Here is a 9,048-nt window from a genome sequence, read left to right as displayed (position 1 = left end):
CCCCCCCCCCCGTTACCCCAGTGACAGAATCAATCCACCTTATAGAGGGATAGAGGGTCTTCCTCTCCTGGAAAGATTAAAAATTATTAATGTATTGTAGGGGACAGATGTTATCAGGAAGGACTAAGCCTTTAAAGAAAGCCAGCCTGCTTGGTAAAGTAAAGGTTCACCAGAAAAAAAAAGGAAAATTCTCAGTAGGATGGATTGACAAATTGGTTTTAACAATGGCCTCAAACATAACAATTATGAGATGAAACAGGACTGGGAAGTGTTTAACTCAGTTGTAGCTAGGGTTGCTATGGATTGGAACTAAGTTGCTGGCACTGCACAACCACAACAAAGGACAAATAGAAACTCACTGAGAAAGTGAAATTTACACTGATAATAGTTATTGTATACCATAGGGTCAGAACAAACAATTAGCTGACTTTCCAGTGGATTTTCAGAGTCATTAAATCACACGGCAGAAGGACACCCATCTTACCTTGGCACAGCAGCTGATGGATTCCAAGCACATACTTTGTGTTGGCAGCACAATTCCTTACTACTAAACCATCAGTGCTCTCTACACTGATACTGGTGGAATAAAAGGTATTATTCACAGATAAATGTAATTCACAAAGACCCATAGGAAGATCAAGGTGTGCCTAGAAATTGGGAGAAGATAAATATGACTGGAGAGAAAGAAGGAGAGGGCAAGGAGGCCCTCGGGAGGCCAAAGACAAAGGTTGGATCTAGAAAGTGAAGACATAGTGATCCAGATAATAGAGATCAGACCTGATATGGAGCACTGATAAACCTACTGCAGAGTTTAAATCAGATCCTAAGGTCCTGACAAGTCATAAACTTTATAGTTTGTAATCTGTTATTAGATGTGTGATATGATCAGGTATCCTGTGGAGAAGATGATTCTATCTGCAATGTGGGAACAGTATGGAGAATGATTTGAAAAAGACAAGAGTGAGGCAGAAAGGCCCAAAAGGATATTAGTACAATGCTGGGTAATAAAAGAACCAAATTAAGCTAGTGCTTCAGTTGCCAGTTTTTGGAAGGAAAAAAAAAATAAAATTGAAACCTCATCAAGTTTCTAAAACATCAATGGAAACGTAACAAAATGGAAACAATTTTGTGTTCCGAATGTCCTGCCAAGCAGAAACATCGGATATGATTGGTGAAATGCGTGGATAAATCACTGGGCTGTGGAGGATACCTCCCTGACTTGCCCTTCTCCCTAAACTTGACCTTTGAGCCCCATCCCTGGCACCAGACACAGCCAACTTACAGAAGTTGCTTTCCAAATGGTTTCATAAGAGCTATGAAAATGTGGGTCAAGAGCTGAATTGTTCAGAGTAATAGAATAAGGGTCAGCAAATATGTAAAAAATGACATTTTAAATATTTCATACTTTGCAGGCCAGATTGTCTCTGGTACAACCACTCAACTCTGCTACCATAAAGACAGTAGAGTCACAGAGAATGTCTTAGGAAATCGCTTGTTGTTACGGTTTTAGTTGTTTGTTTCAGAAAGATATGATGAAATCCTCACCCCTTTGTCACTGAATGGGGTCTTCCTTGAGGAAATTAATCCCCCCCCTTTCCAAGTTGTATTAAGTGTGAAGAGTAGATATCCTAATCCTACTTCAATCTGAGTGATGTATTTTAAAGAGAAAAGACAGATAAGGAAACAAAATCACACAGATGTGGAAGACAACATGGGAAGTCAAAGAATGCCAAGAAATGTCCAGGGCTGACAGAAGCTGAAAGAAACAATAAAAGAGTCATTCCTAGGTCCATCCCAGAGAGAGACAGAGAACTCTGCAGATGTTCTGAGATTGGACTTCTAATCTTTAGAAATGTGAGAGAAAAAAATTTCCTTTATTTAAAGACTCCTAGGATATAATATCGAGAACACAAAATAGAGAAATATGGGAAGTCAAACTTTATACCAAATATTATATGAAAATCCCTCTTCAGGAATTGAAGGAATTACAAATCTGTAAATTAGGATTTCTCTTGTGGCAGATGACAGAAAATGAGCTGTTTGTTCCCTGCAGACAGGAGACAGCTAGGGACCCCCTACAGAGGGAGTATTACTTCCTGAGCTAGAGTTCACCCTGAGGCACCAAGGCAATCCTTAAGGGTATACAAAATTCTTGCATTTGCTAACCCCTCCCTCCTGAGTCAAAGGTAAGGTTTTCAATAGAAAAAGGTTGGCATCATTTGCATTGAATTATCTTTGTGATTTACTTCCTGATAATTTTCAGTAAAGATAGAGGGAAGCTGGAATGGGAGTCTTCAGTTGAGACCTGCTAGCCCCCTGTTTATGCTCTCTGTTCTACCTCATTCCTGGCTGTCTATTTCATTACTAATAATTAAAAAATTACTTTACCCTCTGTCTGCAACAGAGAAAGATCCTCCAAGAGATGGATTTATATGTTAACTACAACAATGACCTTGAACATGACAGAGATCATGAGGAATGTACAGAATAGGGCAAGGTTCAGACCTGTAGTCCATAGGGTCACAGTGAGTTATAGTTGGTTTGAGGACACTTAACTGTTCTGCCCACGAAATGCCCCTCAAAGGAAATCCAATCATCACACATATGAAAATTCAAGAGCATTTATTAAATTCTGCATGTGGAGACTTTCTCTCTCAGTAGGACGGTGGTGAGGGAAAAAGCCTCCTGCGCAATTGTTTTTAAGGCCTTCCTGAGTGCTACTGTGGGGCGGGGAGATTGTTTTCTTTAAATAAATTGTGAATACACATTTAAACAACATTGTTTTGAAAATATATTGAATAAATATCCTTCTTAGAAAACTGGCATAGCTTGCACCCACCCCTAAGGAATAGATTCTTCTGTGGCATTGTGAAAGGAAAGATCTAGATAAAACCAAGTTTTATTTAAACGATGGCAGCATTGTTAGGGCATAAAGGTTGGTTAGATATGGTTGCTAACTACAAAATGAAGTTAGGATGATTTCAAGTTCCTGATTTTACCTGCTAGTAGACTGTAATAATGGTAGACAGGAATCTGAGGATGGGATGGGAATGAATAGAGAAAGTTAGAGATACAATACGTAATGCAAAATACTCTCTACGACTCTGCCACCTTGAATGTGCCTGATCTCATCTGCAACACGATATAAAGGTAGAGATATCCATCTCTTAAGGGAGATCTCTGGAACTGGATCCCAGAAAATAGTTCCAGAACTAGAAACATAAATTCTAAAGTCATCAGTTAAAAAAAAAAAAAAGGAAAGAAAAAAGAATGAAATAAGCTCAGGAAGAAAGAGTATAAGAAAACTGAGAACAAGACTTAAAACACATCCGTTTTTAAGGGACGAATCGAGGAAGAAGAGTCTAAGAAGCAAATAGAAAAGGAACTGTTTAAGGAGTGACAACAGAAGCAGAGAAGTGTCCCAGAAGTCAAACAAAGAGGGTTTAGAACAAGAGGAGTGGTAAGTAGGTGGATTAATCTCCACCTCCTGCCAAGTACTCCAAACTGGGTGCCTCAAAACAATAGAAATGTATTTTTTCATAGTTATAAAGGCCATATGTCTCAATTCAAAGTGTTGGTATACTATGTTCCCTCTAAAATCTTTGGAGAAGCAACCCTCCTTGATATTTCCCAGCTTCTGTTAACAGCTAGCCACCCTTTCCATTTTTTTTTTTCATTTTAGATGCATCATTCTGTTTGTGTGTGTAGATATGATTCTGTCTTCTTATAGGAACACTAGTCATTAGATTGTTGTCGTTATGTGCCATCAAGTTGATTATGACTCCCAGTAACCTATGAACAATGAGTCTGAACCTTGTCCTCCCTCATGCCATCTCGTCACTGTCTCAGTCCATCTTGTTGACGGTCTTCCTCTCCTTTACTATCCCTCCCCTTTTTCAAGTATTATGTCTTTTTCCAAGGACTGGCCCCTGCTAACAATATGCCCAAAGTATTTGAGATGAAGTTTCACCATATTTGCTTCCAAGGAGCACAATGGTTCTATTTCTCCAAGACATACTTGATCTTTTGGTAGTCCACGTGGTATTCAGAATCAACACTACAACTCATAGGCATCAATTATCTTCTGCCAGCCTTAGTCATTGTTCAACTTTCAGAAGCATATCAATTAATTAAAAACACTATAGCTTCGATCGGATGTAACTTAGTCTTTACACTGTCATCATTACTCTTTAGTACTTCGGAGAAGTTCTTAACAGCAGTTTTCCCCAGTGCAACACATCTTAAGACTTGTTTTTATTGTTATTATTGTTGTTTTGTGCCGTCGAGTCACTTGTAACTCATAGTGACCCTATGTACAACAGCTCTGAACGCTGCTCTATTCTATGCCATACCTACCCTCATTTACCGCAGCCACTGAATCAATCCATCTCATCAAGGGTCTTCCTCTTTTGTGCTGTTCCTCAATCATCCCAAGCACGATGTCCCTCTCCAAGGATTGGTCCCTCCTTACAACATGCCCAAAATATGTCAGATGAAGCTTCAGAATCCTTGCCTCCAAGCAGCAGCCAGGTTTCATCTTCTCTAGGACAAGCCTGTTTGTTCTGCTAGCAGTCCATGGTATATTTAATACTCTTCTCCAGCACCACAGCTCAAAGGCATCAATTCTCTTTTATCATCCCTAGTCATTGTCTAGCTTTCTGATACATAGCATGTTAATTGCAAAGACTATGGCCTGGATCAGGCACTCCTTAGTCTCCAGACTGACACCGTTGCTCTTTAATACTCTGGAGAGGTCCCTGACAGTAGATTTTCCCAAAGTAATTTAGCTTTTGATTTCCTGGCTGCTGATACCAAGAGTGTTGATTGTGGATCCAAGCAAACTAAAGCTGCTAACAATCTCAATCTCTTTACTGTCTATCATGATGTTGCCAATTAGCCCAGTGTGAGAATCTTTGTTTTCTTGATTTTGAGCTTCAATCCATATTTAAGACTGCAGTCCTTGACCTTCTGTAGCAAGTGTTTCAGGCCCTCCCCAGTTTCAACAAGCAGGGTTGTGTCACCTGGAAACAGACACTGCCCTGAATGCACTCACTAAATTGTGCCAAGAAATCTAGAGGACAACCACCTGGCCAACTGACTGGAAGAGATCCATATTTGTTCCCATTCCAAAGAAAGGTGACCTTCTATAGTACAGGAATTATTGAATAATATCATTAATATTAAATGCAAGCAAGATTCTGCTGAAGATTATCCAAAAATGACTGGAACAGCACATCAACAGAGAACTGCCAGAAGTGCAGGCTGGATTTAGAAGAGGCCATAGTATGAAGGTTATTATAGATGATGTTAAATGGATCTTGGCTAAAAGCAGGGAGTACCAGAAGAATGTCTATCTGTGTTTTATTGACTATGCAAAGGCATTTGACTGTGTGGATCACAACAAACTGTGACTAACTCTGAGGAGAATGAGAATTCCAAAACACTTGATTGAGTTTGTGCAAAACCTATACTTGGACCAGGAGGCAGTACACAGCAAAGAAACACTGCTTGGTTCAAAATTGGAAAGGTATATGCCAGGGATGTGTCCTGTCTGCATGCCTTTTCAATCTGTATGCAGAACAGATTATTTGGGAGGCTGGGCTCTATGAGGAGAAATGTGGCATCAGGATTTGGGGAAGACTTATCTTTAGATTGTGGTTGTTGTTGTTGTTGTGTACTGTAGAGTCGGAACCGACCCATAGCTGAGCCTCCAGCAGATTTTCAGAGGTAGTTAATCACACAGGGGGAGATTGCCCATCCTTCACCCCTGGAGCTCCTGGTGGCCTCAAACTGTTTGCCTTCAGGATTGCAGCACAGCTTATTGACATTAGGCTACCAGAGCTCCCTATCAGATTGATTGATCAGATTAGGATCTATTTTAATCCTGTATGACATCATCTAAATTTTATTACATCTACAATGGCCATATTTTCAAATAAGTTCACGCTCAAAGGTATGGATGTTTGGATTTCAACATATATTTTTAGAAGACACACATGAACCAACAATAATAGGATTTAATTTGTAAAAGAGGAGAAAGATTATATATATAGCTGGAATGAAGGATGATCAAGAGTATTTTTAAATGGTTGAGACATAACCATTTAGTAAACTCCTGCCCCTTCTGCTTACTTTACAGAAGACATGCCCCAATCCCTAGAAAAGTTGTCATTAACTCTACTCTAACTCATGGTGACCCTATGTGTGTTAGAATAGAACTGTGCTTCGTAAGGCTTTCAGCGATTGAGAGTGAGAAGTAGATCATAAAATCTTTCTTCCAAGAGACCTCTTGGACGACTCTGACCTCCAAACCTTTGATTATTAGCCAAGCACATTAACCCATTGTACCTACCACCCAGGAACAGACTTCTTTAATTCTAGTTCCTATCTTTCTCCTCCTCTTACCTCAGCAGGGGCAAGAATAAACATCTCAGGCTTCATATCCAGAGCCAAGCTGCAGTGGTAGAGAGCTTGTGTTTCAAGGAGAGACATTTTCTTTCCCTCTGAGAGTACCTTGGGTGCTGAGAGATAACTAAGCATGAAGAAAGAACAAACCAGTATAGTAGAAATTTCTTCTCCCCTGCTCTGAACCTCCAGTCATCCTCTTCTTCACTATTCTGGGGACCTGGACACATAGTGTATCCGCGTTGTTGTTCTAGGCATCCCTACTATACTCAACTGTCTCCTCCTCTACTTCCTCTTTTGTGGTCACCACCATATCTAAAAACATTGATACTAATCACGCCCAGCAAGACTATCAACACCACTGAGTTTGCCAAAGAGACAAGAAAATAATTCTAATTAATTCTATCCTTGTAAGGTAAAGAAAATGGAAGTTTGTAATGAGGAAGTCTTGGTTAAACTTCCTTGCAGCCTGGAAAGACAGTAAGTGCTAATTGCGGCAATAAGCTCCTGCTGAGGTCCAGCAGGATGAACATAACTGACTCCCAAACCTGTCAAAACTCTTCGCTTCCTGCTTTTGATCTCTAAGATGGAGAAAGGTAGAACTCCTGAGTGGTCATTCATCCCAGAAACTCAGCTCACAGCCCACCCCATCTTGGGGCTGTGCAATATGTTTATATTGGAAAGATATTGGAAATTAAGAACAAAGCCCATTATCCAGCAGAGCATAATGGAAGGCAATGGGAATTAGACAATACAAGAGATTCTCTTGTGGATAAAGCTTCCTAATATTCATCTGTATTAGAAGGCAAGAAGTGAAAAGGAGTCTTCACTCTAAGCTGTCTGTGAAATAGCATTTTCATTATTGCACTTGGAGCTCCCTCAGATTTCAGTCAGAGGATTTCTCCCTAAAGCCCATCCTTTGAACTAGTTCAGCCCCCTGCAGAGAATTTGCCTTTCTGCCCCCATATAGTGAGATCAGAATGTACATTTTAACAAGATACCCAGGTATACATACAGATCACCTAAAGATAGAGAACCAACTGGAATCTTGTTAAAATGTATTAATAGGTTCTGTTTAAGGATATTTGAGAGAGAAAGACAGCTTTTCAGCAGATGGTTGAACTGGAAAGAACCAGTTCAAAGTCTTGCTTTAAACACCGGATTTAATTACAAAATATTAGTGGTTAGATCATTTAGAAGTACCATTGCTTCCTAGTCTATAAACTGGGACATTATAGAATTGTTTCTTACCTACATTGTCATAGCAACCGGCATGCAGCCTGAGAGTAATCGTGGCAAAGTTCCCAAGCATCTGGTGGGCAGAGAATGTTTGAATCTGTATGTAGCCAGTTTATGGAGCAGTCTGAACTCAGCAGGGTGTATGCAGAAAATAATTGTATTTTTTCCAGTCACTGCTCCCATCCATGCTCTACAGAACCTCCCTTTCTTGCTATGTAGCAGATTCCTCAATAATATCTTGGGACTATTCCATAGCTTTCTCATCATTTTTGGCTCTTATTAAAGTGCAGCCCTGGTTAAAATTTCTAAGAGGAAGAAATCCCATATCATTCCATGTCATCCTACATGGCTTTAAGCTGCAACCTGGGAGGCTTGTCTAACTCTGAGATATCTAACTCCTGTTCCCTAACTCTATACAGATTGGCTCCTTTAGTGACAATGGTACAAGGAGTAGCACATGTGTCTCCTCACCTGACTGCTACAGTGGTGGAACTCCCTGTAGCTGGTGGGTGCCTCTCCAGTATTTACAGAGCCTGGCCAGCCAGGAAGACCTCTAAGCAGAGATTTCCAATTGTAGGGTTCCTCATTGGCCTCACTTGGGGTTCTTCTTCAGAAGATATTGGGCACTTCTCTGAACTGCAGCACAAACCTTTGGTATATAAGATTAATTTGTGGCTTGAGCCCTTCCATTCCTATACCCATCAGCTCTCAGACTGTGCCTGCAATCCTTTCCTGCAGAAGATCTGATACCTGGTACCTAGTCACTGATTCCAAAACAATAAGATACACTCAGCATTCTTTACATATGAAGTTTCTCTATACCTGTTGTTGTTGTTATTCTGTGCCCTCAAGTTGCCTGTGACTCATAACGACCCTGTGAATAACAGCCCTAAACTCTCCCTATCCTGTGCCAATCTCACTGTCTCCAACACATTTATCCCCGTTACCCTATCACTGAATCAATCCATTTAACCAAGGCTCTTCCTCTCCTGTGCTGTCCCTCAATCATCCCAAGCATGATGTCCCTTTCCAAGGACTTGATCCCACCTTGCAACATGTCCAAAATATGTCAGACGAAGCTTCAGAATCCGTGCCTTCATGGAGCAGCCTGGCTTTGTTTGTTCTCCCAGCACTCCATGGTCTATTCAATACTCTTCTCCAGCACCACAGCTCAAAGGCATCAACTCTCCTTCTATCATCCCTAGTCATGGTCCAGCTCTGGTGCATAGCAAGTAATTGCAAAGACCATTACCTGTATCAGGTGAAACTTAGGCTCCAGACTGACATTGTTGCTCTTTAGCACTTTGGAGAGGTTTCTGACAATAGACTTTCCCAGTGCAATTTGTCTTTTAATTTCCTGGTTGCTGATATCAAGAGTGTTGATTGTAGAGCCAAGCAAACTGA

This window comes from Elephantulus edwardii, unplaced genomic scaffold, assembly GCF_000299155.1.
Source record: "Elephantulus edwardii isolate Elephantulus edwardi_28Jun2011 unplaced genomic scaffold, EleEdw1.0 scaffold00067, whole genome shotgun sequence".
Lineage (NCBI taxonomy): Eukaryota > Metazoa > Chordata > Mammalia > Macroscelidea > Macroscelididae > Elephantulus > Elephantulus edwardii.
Note: the sequence above shows the minus strand (reverse complement) of the source record.